At 36.8% G+C, this 20,114-nt stretch overlaps 1 protein-coding gene across 8 annotated transcripts in view; it reads right to left on the bottom strand.

The window, feature by feature from the left end:
• ZZZ3 (zinc finger ZZ-type containing 3) overlaps positions 1 to 20,114 on the bottom strand; it is a 67,830-nt gene that overhangs the window by 42,000 nt on the left and 5,716 nt on the right. Inside the window, exon 1 of one of the 8 annotated variants that reach the window (XM_075424743.1) lies at positions 9,314 to 9,335. The exons of the other annotated variants lie outside the window; for them this stretch is intronic. The gene's annotated coding sequence lies outside the window, so the exon portion shown is untranslated. Of the gene's footprint in view, positions 1 to 9,313; positions 9,336 to 20,114 lie in introns of those variants that run through there. 8 annotated transcript variants of the gene reach the window in all.

Here is a 20,114-nt window from a genome sequence, read left to right on the forward strand (position 1 = left end):
ATCCCAAACTATTAATTTATGAAATCCTGCTTCCATAGACCTAGTGATTTTCTAGACTGCTGTTACAATGCACTTAATATAAAACTCTATTAACATAACTGTGACTTTTACATAAGAATATAGCAGAGTCTGCCATATTTCTGAACCTACAAATGTTGTTTTTCTCTTTCAGAATCTCTCAGAAATCACTCTGAGCCATGGGCCACTATTTGCATTTTAGCAAATGGCAGTCCGCTAGGAACTTGCTACTGGTCTGTCCCAGTGCAGATACGAAACTGATGGTCAAACTTTGCTTTTCTCAAGCCTCTTTCTGAATTCCACTTCTCCCACAAATCAGTCAGTTGACAAAACCTGAGTTTGACCTGACCCTGTATCTGTAACTCAGTCTTCCTACACTGAAGTGGTTTAACAAAGAAAAAGCATATAATTTATCATGAATCTCCTGTTACCATCTACTATGAGCGTGTCATAAATTTTTATCCAATTACAACATCCATACACTAAGCAGGAACACATGCATGCAATCTCTAATTGTTAGCAGAACCCTGTATATGCTTCATGGCCCTTGGTGGGGGGTGCAAAACTACATCTTCTGGTTTTGCACTTTCCACAGAGAATTACACCAAAGGTATCTTAAATAAGCTTTTGTGTTCCAATTGCCTAGAAATATCCTGATCTTTATACCATTATCTTTCTTCTTATCAGCTATACACTCCAGACCACATTATTTCAGTGACATAGAAAAAAACAATTAGACTTTATACAATTTAAGCACCCACAGTGCTGTGTAAGTGAATATCTCAAAAGAAAAGATATTCACAGATAACTTCAACTAATAAATAAAACCAGTGTATCTCTGTGGTATAAAACAGCAATTCTTAAATTCTCTGCAGAGCAGCAGTATGTTATTTAAAACAGCAGATTTTTTTAAATGGCAAGTTTAATGTATAAAATGAAGACTGCAGAAGCTATTTATGTAAACAGAATCTAATCCTTTACAGAAGTATTTGCCCAAGACAAAAAAAATAGCATCTTTGAATACAGGAGAACTTGCACAGACATCAGATTATAAAGACTTTGGTTTATCGCCACATATAAAGCAGATCACTTCCTAGCAAAGTGGTATTACAAAATTAGGAATGAATTCCATTTAACAAAGTATATTCACCAGTCTATCACATCTAGAGTACGCCAGCATCTCTTCCCACACATAACTGAGCATAGCATAACTACATTAGCAAGAAATCAGTTTTCTGGAAAAGGCACTATATTTTTCTGATTTTACATTACACCAAAATAAGCAATACTTCCAAATGATAGAAATAACCCCCAGCAAAAGACATTACAAAGATCTTACTTGAAATATATAACAATAAGCAGCTTAAAGCTATAATGAAAGTTTAAATGTAGTAAAGGTAAAAATAAATAAATGTTACAAGGCTCCGTGGTCTGCAATTACTCTGAGATTCCAGCCGTCTCTGACACAGTAAGATTATGTTACATACGGTCAAAATACAGTTTTTCATAATGGGACTACTTATATTTACTTTCTCCTTACATATAAGGATAGCTAGATGAAATAGAAGAAAATAAAGAAAAGAGAAAAATGTAGAATAGCAGGAAAAAATTATCAACAGTTTTTAAAAGTTGTACCACTCCAACCTAGCAGGGACATGCTTTATCAAAAAATTAAAACTGAGAGAGAACTGGGACAGATTAATATGGTCATTTTCTTCCTTAAAATAGATGGATTCACAGGCCAGACAAACCTATTCTTACATAAAAGGAAAAAAAAAAATATTTCGGAAGAATCTTCTTATGGAAAAAATTCTAGGGAGGGGGAAGCAATGGAAGAGTAAGCAAGTAAGCTGAATCTGCTACTTAAATAGGATGTGTGAAAACAAACAAAAGCTTAACCTCCCCCTCTCCATCACTGTCTTACATTGACCCCTCTTTCCCTAAAACAGCAATATAAAGAAAAAGGTCAAACCAGCAAACTACATGACAACGAGTAGCAATGCACATCTCCTTTGTATCCCTTCCAGTCACCAGTGGGTTATCAAAACGACTGACTGCACTGGTATTTCTCACTCTTCTATGCTACCTACATGGTGAAATTTACTGGGAGGATGGGTACGATAGAGGCATCACCCCTTTTCCACTCAAATATTCCCACCTAAAGTGACAAAGTTACTTCATAGAAAACTAAAAATGAGTTATATAAGTGTAACCGTACAACCAAACTCTAGAAAAGTAACCACTCTATCAAATTTCTTCTCCTTACAAACTCTAAACTGCTTTCCGTTTCTTATATCTAGGTCAAATTAAGAGTTTGCGCTGAAATCACACATTGAGGCATCTGCCTCAGACGGGTATTCCCCCCTGCTGTCTCTCCCCTCAATTCTCAGTCAAAATAATTAGTCATTTCTGTGCACAAATATGGATTTTTTTTTTAAAACCTCTTACTGCTTAAGACACATCTGACTTTTTCTCCAAGAAGTTTTTCTACCTCCATGTTTTGGAGTAAGAAATTGGAATTTGGCATAGAGAAGCATTTGCCTGAGAACAGAAGTCCTGGTGGAGCTATGAGGAAGGCAGGCTAAGGGGAATGCTAAACATGAATGGTTAGGTAAGGAGAGCAGCTACATTAGCAAAGTGACTGGATGCCAACTGGAGAAAGAAACAGACCGGAAATCCTGAAGAACTGCCAGAAGACAGAAAGACCACAACTGTGAAAAAGGGAAACTGGAACTGGAAATAACTGGAATCAGCAGGCCTGCCTGACAGATTCTGGGATCTTACCTAGTCACAACTAAGCTATACGCACCACCGCAGCACCCATCCCAACTATCTGTCACAAATACTTGTGACAACTCTGTCAACACAAATATTTGTGGAACTATACTACAAAATGAATCTACAAACAGGGTTGAGATTAAAATATCACCTTTCCCTTTTTTCTTATCAGACAGGTCCAGATGGATCAATTTTTCCTGTGTGCCATATAAAGGACAACGTGCTGCAGCACGAGTGGGATCTTGTGGTCAGAACCAAAGGTGAAGATGTGAACTTTGTAAGGTGGTACCAAAGCCCTAAGAACAATAAACTACACTCCACACTTCAACACAACATGTAGGACTGCTTCATGTTATCAGAAAAATGCAAAAGGATCAATTACTGCAACATCATTTAATGCATATTGCATTTAGCATTAATAGACAGTAGCCTTACTTAAACACCCTTACCGAACTTAGTAATCAGTCAATAAAGTAACTGTTGTCTGATACAATTAACTCACCAAGAAAACTAAAAACAGACTACGCAAATAACTTTCATGTCCTATTTCAAAAAATCATGCTTAAGCTCACTAATTGGCCATCACTCTATACCCTTCTCACTCCACCTACCCACTCCGCTATATCAACCTAGGTGCAAGTCCCACTCTAAAATGACAATACACTTTTCACTTGAAACCATTCAGCTGCTAAATAGCTTTGCTGTTATCCACAGAACATCTCCTGTGCAGGATTACCAAAACATGTGACTAACATCTTTGAGATACATTAAATTACACAGGTTCTTGAAAAGCTCATTATAAAATTAATTACACTAACTTGACTACAGTAACCATTTATCAAAATGTTATTCTAGCAGAATAGACTCCATACATATCTAATATCTTAACCACAGTTAGGACATAGTTTTATATTAATAAAAAGGAAAAACATTATTTATTTCCAGATGAAATTACTACTGCAATATGAAGAAAATATCACGCATAAAAAAGGCATTTCTTTTTCCCTACAGGTAGGCTGCAATTGTAAGGAGTCATCAAGTATTTAATAACCCCGCTAACAGCTTACAGATGATAAGGAACCTGATGAAGAAAAACAGTGCTCCTTCACTTTCCTAAAAACCCCAAGATAAACCAGTCTGTTCATTTTTGCAGAATACTACACTGGAAATACCTACTCTGTCTGATTTACTTTTGGAACAGTGATTGCAAACATGCTGCCTTATGCAGTACATTCTAACATGCATATTATATGAAATACTGTATAGAATGTATTTTTACCCCAGATGATTTTCAGTTAAGGGCATGCATTTGAAATATAGCAATTAATAGACTTCTTTATATGCAAAATTACAGCATCAGCTACATAAGCCTCAGAGGGCTATCATAATGACAAACACTGATGCACAAGATACAGCAGTACCACATACACACAACCAGGTGTTCTGTATGGGTTGTGCTTGAAGTGCTGTTGCATGGGTACTAAGGCAAGTACCAAAGCAGAGGGTTTGGAAAACGGGAGCGTGAAGTATGTAGTGCTTCCTGTAAAATATTTTGACTGTTGCATCAGAATCAAAATGGCTTTGTTTTTAATTTTTGGTGAAAAATTGAGATGTCCTGTGTGTCTCCAAACGGGGGGGGGGGGGGGGGGAAGGGTGAGAAGGAAGGCTGCTTTTCCAGTTATTGCCATTCATTAAAAAGGTTTTAACCCTTGTTTTCCATTTGATAATACTTTTGACTCAATCTAGGAGATAAACATGTTATTCTGTAAGCAGACCGGCAGAACTGCCATCCTATGTGTTGGGTCTTTGTAGTCCTAAATGCAACCCCGTTCTGCCAGACATCCCACACCTCACCTCCAACATTTTGAAAACCTTCATGCTCCTCTCTGGCCACCTCCAAAAGTCAAGGATGGTGTGGCCAGTTCTCATCTATACACGCACTGACCTGATTGCTAGCAAACCACGTACAGCAGGTAACTGCTGGGCTCAAACTGCAATCCTCCTTAAAACCAGAACTCCAACTTTCACGAAAGCTGCAAACTCTTTACACTTCTGAGATCGTCACCCCCAGCTAAATTTAGTGGGGCTGCTAAGTTGGCCAAGAGGTTCAAAAGTTACTCAGTGATAATGGTAAACAAACAGGGGGACACCTTGCCTAAGCTAAAGGACTGATCTAAATTACAGCTCTAAATGATTAAAACACACTCTGGAGAGACTGGGGGCAGGGGGGACCCAGAACTATCCCAACATCTACGAACAAAAGAAATGAAGCCTGTCACAGCTATGCTGCGACCCTGCTGTGTCTTCTCACCAGATGTGTTTTCATGCTCCCAGAACTACAGGCATCCCTTGCCACACGAGCTGATACTACAGGTATAATAACCACCATGCAACCAAGTAGATGCGTTCTCACATGCTAGGGGGTCTAGGAAGTAATGGACTAGCTTGTAAGACAAACTATGCTGTAACCTTGAATTTAAATACTGTAGTAAGCCTGCTACCATTGAATCACAGAATCATTTAGGCTGTAAAAGACCCCTGAGATTGAGTCCAACTGTACATGACCTGCCTCATGTTGCTTTTTGATTGTGTTAAGAGCCCTAGCTCTTTTAAATGCTCACATGGCTGTGTTATGACTAATGTTGATATATTAATAAAATTGTATATTGCAACCCGTTTTGTTATACTGAGTCAAATCTTTGGTGCACAGCAAGCAAAAAACCATCTGTTTTCTGTGGAAAGTCCGAGCTACTACAGCTGTTGAAATGTTTCACTGATATACCCCTATGCTAGAACCTCAACATTGTTACAGTTCTCAGTGATTTGGGCCACAAAAACCCATCCCTACTTTTTGTTACAGCATTCCATACAGGATATTGTTTATTTTCATTATTTCTTTTTGCTGTTTGGTCTAATACACAGCACAACTGCTAACTGCATTTAGCCATACACAACAGCTTTGCCTTTGCAGGTAGTCTTTCAAAGCAGTTTTGCGCAGGTTCCTGTTCTGTGAGCTGGATGCCAGCATCCTCTACACCAAGAATGAGCCTGTCTCCCCAGAAGTACTTGAAGGCAGACAGAAATTTCCTTCCTGTGCTTGGGCATCCTTAAACAACAGCAGATATCAGCACTTACAAACAATATCTTATTTATTCTTAGATTCTTTCCAAATTCTGCTTTGCAACTGACACTGAGCTTGTTAAGCAGACAGGTATCATACCCCTGTATAGTTTGATGTTGTCATTCTTTGTTCAGTCTGTATTTAAGTACTCCGAATAAAAAGACCATCATGGATATTTCAGTCTACTTGGATTCCTGAAGTTTCAACCAGCAAGTACTGAAGGTGTTTAAGTGTATTATTCGAAAAGCTCTTAAAGTAACAGTGACCAGCGACTTTCTGTTTGATTGCTGTCCTGTCTCTGGGCACAGAAAACAAAACTTCCAATACGAACATTATTGCATACCTTTTCTTCTTAGTTACAGCATACCTACTGGTAAGAGGCCTTGATGTAAAAAAAATAAACTTATTGTAGCAGTGGTCCCAGTTCAATTAGTAATTACTTTGTCTAAGCTGCTTCTGTCTACATCCAGCTACTTCCAGATAGGACAGCTGGCCAGAATGTCTTTGTTTTACCAGTACAATGGTAGGCTATTTTCCTTTTTTATTCTAATATATATAATTCACATAGGACTATGATTGCATCATGTATCATTTTTATTTCCTTGATTGCTATTTTGCTTTCTTCTCTTGCTCTGCTCAGAAAGTCTTTGTAGGCCAGTACATTCACTGATAAACAATACATTGCATTTAATTTCTTGGGTTTTCTGTGTTCTGCCTTGCCTATGCTTGCAGTACTAAATGGAAATACAAAGAAAGTTCTGTTTGGCCTGCATTTACATTTAAAATCTCAGCCTTTTAGTTACTGCTTGCTTTCTCAATATGACCACTTTTTTCATTTAAATGCCTTCGCATAAAATGCCATTATCACCTTGTAAAAAACCCAGAAGAATAATATTTTTTTTTCTACCAGAACTGCAGATCTTTGCTTTTCTTGTGACCAATGATAAATAATCTTGAAGCTTGCTCCACTTACATTTTTCACCTAGATGCAGGCTTGCTCATCAGTTTTGCAGTTTCTACAGCCCTTGGCACAGTAAAAACTCAGACCAGTCTGATTCATACTTTTTTAATCTTTACAAGTCACAAATTAACTCTCTTGAAAGATTCAATGAGAAGAGTAAAACTTTTCACACAGTATAACTACGCAATGGCTGTTTTATATCCAGGTATCTTATTAACTTGTGAATATACATATTTTATGGATTTAAAATGCATTTCTAAGATTTTACACTGTTACTCTAAACATACCATTAACCTGTCAACACATTGCTGAAATGCAATCACAGTTTATCCTCTGTATGTTTTTCTTTTTGCTTCCTTTACCCAACTTTGTGACACAAGGAATACCCAGGTATTCTGCTTTGATTACTATTGTTTTTCAGGATTGTTTTGTTTTGCAGTTCTCACGTTTATGACTTCCTGCACTTACATGAGACAATTCACTTTCACAACTATGCTCACTGTTCAAGCATAAAACAAAAGACTGCCCAAAAAGTGAAAAATTAATTCTGATTCTATTATACCTTCCCACTTGCTGAATGATTTATGAAGTACTTTCTAAATATGCTCCATGCTCCAGAAATTGAGATGTTGCACTACATCTACAGAGCAAAAGGGGCTTACCGATTACCACCTAAGCACATGAACATACCTGCCACCTATGCACATATACACTCAGTTCCCTTTGTATGTTAATTGAGTATACATTTTCAAAACTTCTTCCTCAACTTTAACAGCAAATCAATTATTATTAACTTTATTAATTTCAAACCTCTTTCCTCACATAGACCAAAGGTCTATCCAGTCAGTACTTTGTCTCCAACAGCAGCCATAAGCAGATGGCGAGGGAAGAGCTGCTGTATAAAACACCTTTCAACTTCCAACTATTTTTAGCTCAGGGTCGTCTTAAGTCATACGTAATTTCCATCTATTTACTAAACTTCAAAGGATTTCTCTTCCATGAATTTTTCCTGTCTTCCCTTGAGCTCCCATAAATTTTAGCATTCAAACTATCCCAGTGATGTGTTTGTAAAAGAGAATTCTAATTTTTCATTTTTACAAATCAGTATAAGGATCCATAGCCTGGCAAAAGGAAAAGCTGCAAGGTTAGATACCCAATGCAACTCTCACAGCAACTTCAGTTTTAACTCCTTTTCCTTACTGCTTTCAATGCACTTTTTTTGTGTTTTACTCAGAGCTCCCCCTTCTCCTTCACTTTTTATGACTTTTCCTACGTACAATTTTCCAGGTATAAAGAAAAAAAAAAGACATCCCTGGTATTATCAATGATGGAAATCTACTGCATGAACAAAGTATGCCTTTTCAACTACAATGTCATAAATGTTTCAAATGGATACACTCAGTACTAGCAACTAGGCATATGTTTTGCAGTTTTACCTACCCTAACAGAACATATGAAACCTCAAGGTTTTAAATAAGATCTTGCCTTTTCTCATTTTAATTTTCTGAAAATAATTTCTGACAGTTTTGACTTTCACCCTTTGTCTCAAGATGATAGAACTCCTGACTACAGTAATATTTCACTGATTTTATACTCCATCAGATATTAATTCAATAATACAGTGTAAACTATGATCATATTTTAATAAAGTAACAATTAGAGCATTTAATCTTTTATGTAAAAATGCATGTCTGGCTCTGGCATCTAAAATTCTTAATAAAATCTATTTCCAAAAATAAAAAGGAGATGCTCATCCTACCATTCCTAGCAATTACTCTGTAACAGCAGGTAAAAGGACTGAAGAAACATAAAAAGGCTATTTAAGTTTCAGGTTCAGCCACTAGAGAATTCCTCAAAAAGCAAGAACAAAGGAAAAGAGAGCTACCATCTACCTTCAGCATATTTTATCACAGATTCAGGCAACAGGAAGGAGCTGCCAGAAGCTGGGTCAGCGAGTGTGAATTATATAATTTCCATACCTATCCTAAGCAAACATGAGCAGATTGCCAGAGATCAGTCAGTCTCCTAAATGGCTAACCCAACACAGCAGTACAAGATCCGCACTTGCAGTTAAGTTCTTGCTCTCCACAGGCATGGGCTTTGCCTCTGAAATGCACACCAGACTGCCCACACACTGTATCAAGTGACAACACATTTAAAAACTTCTAATCTGATGAAACTAGATAAAGCTTAGACTAAACAGCTAAGTTATTCACTATGGACTTGTATATTGACTTACACAAGTATAATGTAAAACGGATTTTTTTTCTGATTTTTATCCCTCTGAAACATTCAGTTACAGAGATCTGATTACTTCAAACGTTTATTTCTTACAAGGTCAAAAACAATCTGTCCAGTAGCTTTCTGAGTTTGCCATAGATACAGTTTGGAATCTTTACAGTATGAATTTGAAAATAATCAGTAAAAGTACTTACAAAGTTAGAAATCACATCCATTCACCTTGACAGTCATATACATATCTGCATTTATAGAGTAAAGGTAACAAGCAGAAGATTATAGCTTTTTTTTTAAATAGTGATGATCTAAAAAAGCCTTACTGACCCCTTCTAAGGCCCCTTTTCAAAATATTCTAAGGAATTTAACAGTGCTATGTCAAGCCAAGTGCTATGCTTATTCCTTACTTAATAACTCTGAAGAGCTGACATCAAGTATTAAGCAAGGATTAACTTGGCAAATGTAATTTACATGCCACCTATAAAACTACTTAACCTTTTTAAAAGTATTATCAAAAAATAACTGATAATCAGTTCTCTTGGAGAATATGTAAAATGTCTTCATAAAAATACGAAATTATTCGGCTATGAACTGTATTACCCACTGCATGCTCTTTGCCATAAAAAAGAAAAATAAATACAGTAAGAATATAGCCCCTAAGCAGCCTCTGCTGTATCTTGAATACACAAAGCCCTCATAACTCAATGATACATTATCTCTCCTAGGGCAATACACAATTAAACACATTTCTTTCTTGATAACAGGAGAAAAAAAATATATAAAACTCCCATGCTTTTAAAAAATAGTTTCACTGTACCTAGAAACACAGAAAGTACTAAAACATAGTGACCATGTATAGCATGGCAGACCTGGGGACATACCTTTACAGTACACTCCCAGAATTAATGGGTATTATCTGGCTTATCTCCTTGGTGTTCTGCATAGAGAAGCTAACCCAAACCCTTGATTATTCTTGTTGCCCTTTTCTATACTAAGTTTAGCAGACAGATCAGTGCAGGATAATCATACTCAAAGCATGGCCTACGTATGTCATGGATTTTTACCACAGAATAGTAATGTTTTATGTTATAACCCCTTTCTAATAATACTGAACACTACTTACTTTTTTTTGACAGCCAGTGAAAACCAAGTTGATGTTTTTACAGAAATGTCTATCAGAACACTTTCCTGAGCAGCAACAGCTGATTTAACGCCAGGGTCGGGGGTTTTTGCACAAAGTTATTTTATTCTCCTGTGTTACTTCGCACATCGGAAAATGAGTTTCTGCTTCTATTTTACCACCTGTTCGCTCACTTTTGTGAGATCTGTCTACAACTCTGACTCAAGACGGTGGTGAAAACAAGAGTCACCAGATTTGTATAATCTCTAGACTATTATCAGAGCAGAGGGTTTTTTTCTGCAATCATTGAAATAATTTTGTTGAAATATCACTACTCTAGAAGTATTTGATCAAAATTAACAGCTCTGACCATCTTCTAACATTTGAAAGACATACTTCTTTTGACTGAAAATCTCCCTCTTAAATCATGTGCCAGCTAAGGTGGGCACTACTTCCATTCTGGAGTTCTGCATGCACATAGTTTGGATCATCCTTGCTCAGTTGAGGAAAACATAAAAACATTTTTTTATTCACTTTTAGTGGTGAGGAACAGCAACTCCACTATGTCTGTGTATTTAAACAGCCACTGACAAAACAAAAGCGTAAATCCACATGTGAGTTAGCTGAATCATAAATAAAACTATGTTGTGCCAGTCCAGGAGCCTATGTTGAAGGTTACACGTTTCATTGACAATGAAGGTTATGAAGATCCAACAGCAAACACGTTTTCTAGTGATTGAACCCTCTTTCAGCAGTTGGCTGGATTTAGAAAGGTTTCCACTGTTACCCCAAGTGGGTAACTCTCATGAGGATCTCATCGTTTTGCATCCTAATTACCACAATGCTTGTTTCTCTAACCCTGCTCTACTTGTATCCATTTAGGCACTTCTCCAAAGAGCATTTCCTTAGTCTATTGCTTTGTTCAAGACATCACTTTCCCTCTGTCTTTTTAACACAGCAAACAAAGCCACACTCCTTATCAGCAGGGTTGATTCACACTCTGGTGAGCCTTCAACCACTCCTCCTTTAATTTTGCAACAGGACTTCCCAGGTGAGGTTTCAGTTTACTGTTAAGTGATTTAATCTATGAAAAAGAGCAATCCCACTCCCCTGCAACCCTCAGGCACATCATCCTGATTTTTCCCATGCATTTGCTTTAGTATTCAATCCGACCTCACAATGAGCTGATTTAGAACATACATACCCCTAACAAAAGAGCTATTATTTTTCTGCTGGTTTAGCTCCCTAAACAGGCTTACTGTAGTAGTGAAATGAGCACAGGTGCCAGTGGAAAGCAGTGGTCACAACTATGTGTTTTGGTGACAGATAGCTGTTGGATCAGGTTAGCTGTAATATGAAGCCTTACTCTCAGGCCCTCCTTCACACTTTAGAGTTCCAAGTTAAAAGAAGCAACTGCGCTTGCTACACTTATAATCTTCCATGATGAGGATAAAAATATTTTATAACTGATGCACAGGAAATAATCCAACCATCTTACTGTTTCCATCTATCTGTATTGCCCAACTATAACCTATATTATACTGCAATTGTGAACTCCTTGGGAGAAATGTTCTTCATATTTGCTTCTGCAAAGCATGGGTCATAGCATCATCTGTTTTACTTCACTTTCATTGTTTTACTGTTCATTCAAATATAAAACTGTTAAAATTCTACTGAAAATTTAACTGAAATCCAGTTGATGCAAGTTTTCACTGACAGAACCTGAGGCACAAAAAAGGCATCAGAGGAGACAAAAAAAAAAGAAGCCCTTCTATACCCTGATTTGTTACCAATTCAAACCCTTGGGTTCTTTTTGACATCTTCTCATTATGGAAAACATAGTCAGTGAAGGTCAAAAAGAAACAGTTGCCCAGACCTCAACAGAAGTTCATTTCTTCATTCAAGCATGAGGAAAGCAAACTTTTGTTTCAAAGTAGAGCAGGAGCTAACCAACAAGGGAAGCTGTTAACTATAGCCCATGCGTAGTAAAGGACATATTTAAGGGAGCATAAGCAAAGAGAACTTAAATTCTAGCTCATGCCACTTCTGCAGGTCAGGCCTACTGACAGAACGGAGAGGATGAGAAGAAACGTCCACATGATTATTTGGTACCAGTCATATAACAAAGCTGTAGTGACACCTGAATCAAAACTGCAAATGGTACCAACAATATTATGCAGTAAGCCTCTCCAGAGCCCTCCTGTTTCTCATGGAGAATCTCCTGATGTTTTGGAATCGTTTCTTTGGGAGAATTTCCTGGGCCAAGTAAACACAGACATACAACAATCTAACAAAAGTTTTTTAAAAAGGTAGTCGATCTAACTGCAACTAAAATCAATTATGAGCTATATCCTAAAAACAGGACACAAAGGTCTGGTCACCAGAGTTACCCCTCAAGTGGAAAATCAATGAGACACAAGTCACACTGGATAAAACGACATTAACTGGCCTGCCTTTACCTCCATATCCAAAAGATTCCCTCTCTACATTCAGGATTTTGATAGGAGAAAAAAATAAAAGCCATCCTTTTATGAGAATGAAATATAAAGGATTCTTGAGGATTTGCAAAATTCTCTTCGGTTCAGCAACAATTAAGACCCTCAAACTACATGTCAAGAACCACACTAAGACTTTGCACCTAAAAAGTCTTGAAATTAACTGTAAAGTAAGAAAAGAAATCTGAAAAAGACTGACTTCACTTTGGGGCTGGGGGGGGGTGAGGAGAGGGAGAAGCTTTATTTGTACTAGGACATCATACAAAGAGTAAATGTTTCTCACTGTCCTTTTCAGCACTGGCTGTGACATGGCAGCTATGCAAAGAACCTTTTCCAACCAAAGTATCTTAGGAATCCTCTTAACAAAGGATCAGTGGATTCCCAGTTATACGATCCAGAGAAATTCTCAGCTGACCTCACTGAAGAGAAATGAGATAACTACAGTTTGTTCTTTCAGAAGCCACTTCCTCACATATGGATTTAAAACTGCACAAGCATATACGAAAAGTAATTGTATTACTGCAGCTTCCACAATGATAATGCGAATAATGATTTTTTTCGGCCTTTCTGCATTTTGTGCAATGCACTGGACATAGCGGAATCTCCAGAAAATTGATGCAATAAACACCATGATTCTGCTAAAAACAGAAAACTAGTTAAAAAAAAAAATCATAAGCTGTAGTAGCTTTCTATCTTAACCAGTAAAACTCACTGCTAGTTATACTCTGACTTTCAGAGACATGTACCAAGAAAGTGCAAGTAAGTGAAAAGAAGGTAGTGGGTGGAAGACAAACCACGTACCAATACATTCTAAGTTTAGAATGATTAATAAAATACAATTTTTAAAGTTGGCAAAGAAATTTTGTATACTTGGAAACAGAAAAAAAACAAGCAAGCCAACCCCATCATCTGTTGTAGTGTTAATAGATTCCCACTCCACGGGTTTTAGTCCGTCACTGTCTATATACACCCCCCATCCACGCTGCAAGAAATACTTCTCCAAACTCCAGGTTAAAACAGGCTTTTCAGACAGTTCTGTCTGATAGTTTCTTCTCAGTCACAGCTCTTCAGGTGGAGCTCAGGGAACAGGTGCACCTGTCTCTGCCTAAGACTTAAGCCTTTGTGCCCTTACTGCATTAGATACTATGACCCCTTTCTTCTACTCTACAAAAACGCCTCTGTACTGCAGTGATACACATAAGCAAAATCCCTGGAAGACTTAAACTATTTGAGGAAAGAATAAATTCCTTTTCCGATATCATTCTAATATAGTGAACAGTGTTGGCTTTCTTCCTTTTCTGATTTTTAGAAATAGGATTCTCATTAACAGCTATGAGATAACATTTATTTAAGTTAAATTATACATAAAGTTTGATCCATATCACTTGTCAGATGGAAGAACGCCCTAAAAGCCTAATTACAACTAGGCAGTAAAAGATTGAAAGCATTATTTCATCTAAATCCTCTACACTCTTATTACACATCAGGAAGGCATCAGAATTTGTTTTAACACTTTTCCTAATTACAGAGCACATATGTATGAGACATAGAGCCTATCCTTCATTCGTCATTAAGCCCAAGGCAGCTTTGTCAAATTTCAAAAATGAGAAAAGCTTTAACCAGGTCACATGGAATGCAGGCAGCTGACTTTGAACAGAAAAAGTGCAGAACAATTCACTACAGTGAATTTCGTTCCAAAAACAGTTTTATCAAATTGCCCAATGCTTCTAATCCTAAAAAGCTTTAACAGCTCATTTGTGTCAAGGTTACTTCTTCCAATTTAATCACATATTTTTAAATCACCTAAAAAATTCTCATAGAGAAATTTTGTTTAAAACGAGTGTATGTAGTAGAAAGCAAACATTTCTATTCAGGCTTTTCCATATTGTGACTACAACAGAGCAATGGGCATGAAAGACTGTAATCTGTTTCTAATTCACAGAACACAAACTGATTTTAATAACATCATATTTATATAACAAACTCTTCAGGAACCTGAAGATACTTTCTAAGTGATGATTATCCCGCAAAATATATCTCTCGGATAATAACTGTTATCTCAATTTTACAGAAAGAAGGTGAAGGTGTATGATTAGCCCTGTTTCAGAGCCTGGGATGCACCTGATTCTCTGGCTCCCTAGACCTTATCTTTTGAACTTTGCTACTCTTCAACGAAGTCTTCTGAAAGACTTTGACTTTCGATCAGTTTATTTCTACTGGATCATAAATAACACATAAAGGTAAGTCAAAGATAATAAACCTACAAGGAAGACCCTATTAAACGTATTTTCAATATTACATTACACATTTGATTTTTTTTTAAACTAAACCTTACAAACTTGTCACATCACTAACTTTTTTTTTGCTCCACCATGAAGTTTTGTTTTTTTAAATCATGGCCACCAATATCACAAAAATCATAAATATGTGGAGAGCGCTAATGCTGGCAAGTTATCCTACCTCCTGTGCCAAGGTCAGATCAACTATACCTAAATTACCTCTAAAAGGAGGTTATTTAACCTCTTCTAGAGCACTTTCAGCAACAGATATCCCAGTACCTCCCTCAGATATTTAACCCTGTGATTATCTACCCACAGAGCTGAAAAGTTTCTCCTAACATCAAAATCTCCTTTTGTGCTCTTTAGGACCACTATTTCTTATCCTACCTAGAGAAAGCAGTTTACCACATTCTTCTCTGTAGCAATCTTTACCATACTTGAAGCCTACTGTTATGTTTCCCCATCTCTGCTATAGACTAAACAAGTGCAATTCTTTCAGTCCTTCCTCAAAGGTCATTACTGCAACTCTTTTCTAAATATTCTTCAATTGGTACAAATCTGTTTGAAGTAGAGTAACAAAAATGGAGACAGTACATCATCTGAGGCTTTATGCTGAGTACTGCAGAAGAATTTCATATCTTAGACACAACAACAATCCTGATCATACATCCCAGTATGACTCGTTTTTTTATAGAACTGTCATGCCTCCTTTGTGTTCATTTTGTGATACAGCTGCTTATTTGCAGAACTGTCGCCCAGCCAGTTGCTTCTCATATTTAAGTTTATTGTTGCTACCCAACGTATTGCGTTTCTCTTTACTGAACTGCATCCTATATAGTTCAGATCATTCATCCAATTTGTCAAGACCATTTCACACTCTAATGCTCATATTCCCTCCCAGATCTACACTGTCCAGACAGTTAGTAATCTGCTTTGTTCTATCATCCAGGTCACAAATTGAAGGACTAAACAGGATTAAATTCAGAAAATACACCTGCACAATTCCACTCACTGCATACCTGCAATCTGAAATGTTCTTAGAGCATTTAATTAATAAGTAAATAACCAGCATGGCAAATCTTCTCTGACAGTATCTATTTTTGGTCTTTCTAGACTCTTTAGCTGTGGAGATAAAATTTCTAACTTCAACACTACTGTACAGAGGGAGTCTCTTTCAAACACAAATATACGGGGGAGGCTCTACCACTCCTCTCCCTTTGATGTATTTGTATGTGGCACAGTAACCCACTTGCATAGCTCCTCCAATTTTGAATTTGGGCTATATCCCTGTTTTTCTGTCCTATACTAGAAATAGTACAGAGACACTTCAGATCTTATGTACATATATATATGCACCAATAAAACAAAAAACAACACAAGAAGCAGGATGTTACCATTTTTGTACCAACAGTCAAACTCTCAAAAATGCTCACTTCCTTTTTGACTTTTAAATTTTCTAACCGAGTGTTTGAAACAAAGTTCAAATCATTATGTTTTAGGGACTTGAATCAGGCATTTCTCACAACAAAGCCGTAAAAGACTGACAAAATCCCACTGCTCTGCTACTGACATATTCTCTAAAACATAGGCTTTCACCCTTCTTTACCACTAGTTTGTCTGGCACATGAGCACCCACTAAACAAAACAAACATTTGTGTTTAAATACTGTATTTAAATCTGAACAATTAAAAAGTATTTAAAATCTTGGACAATCAAATTGTCTATCTTGGCAACATTCATATTCCTATGTCCTATGATGGTTCAGTAGACCATAAAATATGGAGAGCAACTAACAGCAATCTAATAGATAAAACACCACTACAAGGAGAATCAACTGTTTTCTGAAGCAACAAGACACAAAGCAACCAGCTTAATGCAAAGCAAAAATATATAAATAAAATAGATAAATCAGGTAAAATTTTAACCGTGGGGTGATGAGCTGCTGAAACAAGCAACACAACAGAGGAACTTCGTCATCAGAGGGAATGATCTCAGTACACTTCCAAAGGGCAGAGGATTGTACTAGCTGATCTTTCTGCATTTCTATGTTGAACTCAATTCATTCTAAGCATCTGAGCATTAAAGTAACTTTAAAGCACAGTTATTTTAAGTTAAGCTACTAAGCTTTTTGTCTGAAGATATAAAAAACTCCTGTTGTGACAAATTGTCTGTACAGAGAGAGTAGTTAAATGCAAACTTGTAACTAACACACAAATTTTGAACATAAACTGTACAAATTATCAACCTATTATGCTCCAAAACCAAAATCAAGTATTTTGATTACAAAGATCTAATAAAAAAAATTTTTAAAAGGCTTTTTGTTTGGAAAACAGTGTCCAGTAACAAACAGAACACACTACTTAAGGTTCAGCTCTGCATTTCTTAAGTGTTTTACAAGTTACTCAGAAAGGTCTTCACAAAACTAAAACAAATTCTCAGGATGGTTCTTCCACAATACAGGCAGTTTTTGAAGCAGAAACCATATTTACAATGTTCTTACAACTGGAACAATATACCCTTAAGTGACAGAGTGTAAAGTTTACCAGAAGCAAGTTCTTATAATCAGCAGCTTGATTTCCAGCAAAAAATATTTATTTGGAAACGAAAAAAAAAACTCCCTCACTACCGAAGTGAGAAAGCTTCTCACTTTCTGCAACTTCACTCCCACCTACAGAGGTGTCAGAGTTTTTCTTCTTCAAGGTCTTTAAGGACAAGTTCTACAAATATCTGTCTGGAATAATTTAAGTACGTTTAAACCAACTCTAAAAAGGGAACAATAGGTCTTACAGTACTGCATTCCTAGAACTGTAAGTGTAACGTAAATCTATGGATATAAGCAAGTGCTAAATACTTGAAAAATAAGTTATGTCTTGCAAATCTGGTTCTTTATGACTGGAGAAACTTGTATCATCAGTTCCCACACAACGCAAAGACTTCCATTTTGGGGAAAACCAAAACAAAGCAAACCCCAACAGGTTAGCCCTGAAGACTTCAAAGAGAGCTTTTCAAATGTGAAAGACTAATTTAAAAAAAAAAACAAAAACCCCCAATCCTTAACTGGAAGTAGGACAGACTGCAGCAACTTCTATTCCAACTTCCTGAGTACCTTTAGAAACATTAAGAAAGCATTTCTTATTTCCCTTATCCAACAGTGGTAAAAGAGCAGAGTAAAAGTCTTTCCACCTTATATCAGCCAGACCACTCTTACTGACCAGAAGTCACCCTACTCAAACTAGCCAGAATGATCTGGAAGAACCAGAAATAAACAAACAAAATCCTTAAGTCTCTTGGAAATATTGGCAGAGTAAAGCCTTCATTCTGTATGTGCCTAAGGAGAGCAGGCTGGAGTCTCACTATGCAAGCGTGTTACAAACACTGATAAATATCAGAGCAGTCACGTGCTCTTCAGCTGTAGAACAGAAGCCCATACTAGGATACATTACTAGATTTTGTGAAACAGAGATCTACTTATTCTTGCACATTAAACATGTAATAACACTGAGCCCAAAAATCCTATTCCCTCATTCTCTTTTTCCAGAAATGTTAAAAATTATGAGACAAGACATATGATTGAACTTCCTAACTACACAGCTTAATAACTAAGCTATTTAATACAGCCTGTCTCTTAGGAGTTACACACTTGGAATATGCAATGCAAAGGAAAAATTGTTTCAGTTAACAGTGATACAAAGGAGAATTGCAACAACTACCTACATTGGACTAAACAACCAGACACCTAAATTATCAACAGTATTCCAATTTAAGGTCATAACTGCTGCTCCTTACTGACACATATGGTTGTACTGTGGAACAGTCCTTCACAAAAAATGTTACTTGTAAATCCAAGACATAGAATGTTTTTATGAAATAAGCATGATAGTGCTGGAGAAAGCCTGCAACCAAAGGTTTTGAATGACTTGACAGAAGTTACATGTTAAAGTATATTACTAACTGCTAACCCCTTCCAAGACAATGGGAGTTTCATGAGTGACTTCAGTTGGGTGAAAACACCATCTGATAGCTATTTCATGGAACATTTTACCACATAGCTTTTACTTTAAAAGGACTGCATTTTTCTTCCCTACCATTTAACATACAACATCTTTTTTTTTTCTTAAACTTTTTTCCACTTCTGATTAAGCAAATACTAATATTATTAATCTGAAAGACTACTAATATTATTAATCTGAAAGACTACAGTGAGATTAAAAGATACATGAAAATAAACTGCAACAGTAACTAGCCAACTTCTCTTCTGAAAGCTACACTCCCTTATAAAAAGAATCTAATTTTGCTAACCCCAAATCTACCCGTTCCTACTGGATCATCAGTCTTTGTAGCAGCTAGGAGGCAGGGGAAAGCATCGTATCTAACCACATGTTAGAGATACACCCAAAAAGCATATTCTCAAAAGGTTGCACAAGTTAGTATCTAATATGAAATACAGATTACACTTAGAGCTCCACCTTAAAAGCCTCAGTAAATGATCATTATATTATTAGCACAGCAATAATAACTACATCAATGGAAAACATGCAAATATATGTACAACCACTGAAGAGCTACTACAATTTGTTTAGTAACAACTGCCAACATATTTCCACAACAAAGCTTGAAACTTCAAACCCTAAAGAACACACTCTTTTATAAAAATTTAGTATCAGTTTAGTGGCAGCCTAAGACTAGCTTAGTAAAATGAAGAGTTACACTCCGAGACTACAAAAACTGCCAGCGTTCCTGGATAATCACGGACGGAATACAAGGCACCATAAGGAAGAAGCAGAACCATATGCTCTCCCTTAAGAGAGATCAGGACTGGAAGACAAAGGAGGATATTGCTGAGCTGGGATGCTTGGATACTACCAGAAATATTTTTCCAAATACGAGATAAAACATAAGTGTATTTTACAACTTTGGGACACAATGGGACATATATTTTAGTCTCAGGAGAGATCAGATTTGCAACATTAAAATGTCTCTCTTTTTGGACCCCTGCATCCTTCAATATCAGCATTCCCACAGGGCAAGAGCAGTTTGGGTTCAACAGCAGAAACCTGAGTAAGTACAGAAGCAACAGCACGGGACAGCTGTGCAGAGCAAGCGACAC

Source organism: Opisthocomus hoazin, chromosome 6, assembly GCF_030867145.1.
Source record: "Opisthocomus hoazin isolate bOpiHoa1 chromosome 6, bOpiHoa1.hap1, whole genome shotgun sequence".
Classification (NCBI taxonomy): Eukaryota; Metazoa; Chordata; class Aves; order Opisthocomiformes; family Opisthocomidae; genus Opisthocomus; species Opisthocomus hoazin.